Raw genomic sequence first — 2,020 nt, forward strand, 5'->3', positions numbered from 1 at the left:
ACTGACGGAAGAAACAGGAGGTAGAGAAAACAAACAGCCACATTACTATCCCAGCATGCTTTGCTTCATTAGGTGCTGACCTGCTGTTAATGTCTTAATTGGGTGATTAGGATCCATGTTTTTAACTGGACAATCAAAATGAAATATTACTGAGTTTTAAATGGTTTCTATTTAGAGCTTCTTCTTCTATTAATAATTGATGGTCTCAGTTATGGAGGTAAAAGTGAGAAGAAGCTTCTGCTCCAGTTCAAGTCAAAGTCCTGGATTCAAATCTACTGATTATTGATTATATGTTTGTTTGTTTGTTTGTTAAATCTTCATCAGAGAGAGAGAGAGAGAGAGAGAAAATACTATAATTTGTAAACTGCTTTGGCAATAACATGTTTTTGTTCATGTTAATAAAGCTATTTTTGAATTTGACTATAAGAGAGAGAGAGAGAGAGCTAGAGTAGAGAGAGAGAGAGAGAGAGCTAGAGTAGAGAGAGAGAGATAGAGAGAGCTAAAGGAGAGAGAGAGAGAGAGAGAGCTAGAGGAGAGAGAGAGAGAGAGAGAGCTAGAGGAGAGAGAGAGAGAGAGAGAGAGAGAGCTAGAGGAGAGGTAGAGAGAGACCGTCCCTTTGTTAGGAGCCACAGCCGCAACAATTTACATGAGGGCCAAGCCTCCTCACAGCTGATTGGTCCAGAGCAGCCCGCCTCCCTCCAACGCCATACTCCAGCCAATCAGGACATCACTCACATGGGGTGGGACTCACACACACACACACACACACACACACACACACACACACACACACACATGCAGGAGAGGGTGTTTTCTGATGGAGGGAGGGGACAGAGAGCTGAGGTGGATGATGGGTAGTGAAGTTATTAGTGGGTGGATTCTGCCCCCTGGTGGCACTGCAGTGATACAACCACACACACACACACACACACACACACACACACACACACACACACACACATCACTCTCTCATTACAACACTGGTACAGGACGACTTCACACTGGAAACACTCCAACACTGAGACCTGGACAGAGGACACACTGTCACATCGTTCACATGTCCAGGAGACAAGGAGACAAGCACACAGAGGGAGAGAGAGACAGGTAGAGACAGCTGGAGACAGAGAGAGACAGGTGGAGACAGAGAGAGAGACAGGTGGAGATAGAGAGAGACAGGTAGAGACAGAGATACAGATGAGACAGAGAGAGAGAGACAGGTGGAGACAGAGATACAGATTGAGACAGAGATGGAGACAGGTGGAGACACAGAGAGAGACAGGTGGAGACAGAGAGAGAGACAGGTGGAGACAGCCTGGACGTGCCAGGAAATGATCAAAGAATGAGACACAAGCTGAAGGTGTAAAGTTAAAGGCTCAGAGGAGAGGAGCATGATGGGAAAAGACCCGTCAGTCAGTCGGTCAAACTTGTAAAAGTTGTGACTTGTTGAGTAATGAAGCTGTGACGTTACCACGACGACAAGTGAACTGTGTTCAGAGACAAAGCAACTCCATGTTCAGAACATCTGTGTGTGTGTGTGTGTGTGTGTGTGTGTGTGTGTGTGTGTGCGTGTGCGTGTGTGTGTGTGTGATGTTCTCTGGATCAGTCTGTCATGTTTCTGTACAGAAAAAGAGAAAATCAATTGTGGACTGTGGCCCAAACACACACACACACACACACACACACACACACACACACACACACACACACACACCTGACCACCACTAGGTGGCAGAACAGTCCTCTGACTGGAGGGTGAGACCAGGATGGAGTCTCCACAGGTTCATGATCATGTGACGATGACGCTGTGATCACATGATCTTCGACACTGAGACTCTTTAAACTTTGACTGTTTTGGAGGGAAATCGATGAAACTTTACACGTCATCCAGAGAATCTCCTCTCTCTGTCTTTGTCTCTCTCTCTCTCTCTCTCTGTCTCTCTCTCTCTCTCTCTCTCTCTCTGTCTTTGTCTCTCTCTCTGTCTCTCTCTGTCTCTCTCTCTGTCTTTGTCTCTCTCTCTCT

General features: G+C 46.2%; 1 long non-coding RNA gene across 1 annotated transcript in view; it reads left to right on the plus strand.

Moving 5' to 3' along the window:
- The first annotated feature begins 607 nt into the window (after nucleotides 1-607).
- The window catches only part of LOC147819396 (uncharacterized), a 3,931-nt gene continuing 2,518 nt past the window's right edge, over nucleotides 608-2,020 (plus strand). The window contains exon 1 of the long non-coding RNA XR_015436962.1: nucleotides 608-740. This is a non-coding gene — a long non-coding RNA (uncharacterized LOC147819396). The remainder of the gene's footprint in view (nucleotides 741-2,020) is intronic.

This window comes from Seriola lalandi, unplaced genomic scaffold (genome assembly GCF_002814215.2).
Source record: "Seriola lalandi dorsalis isolate HSWRI2012SDOR001 ecotype SW California unplaced genomic scaffold, Sedor1 jcf7180002053759, whole genome shotgun sequence".
Lineage (NCBI taxonomy): Eukaryota > Metazoa > Chordata > Actinopteri > Carangiformes > Carangidae > Seriola > Seriola lalandi.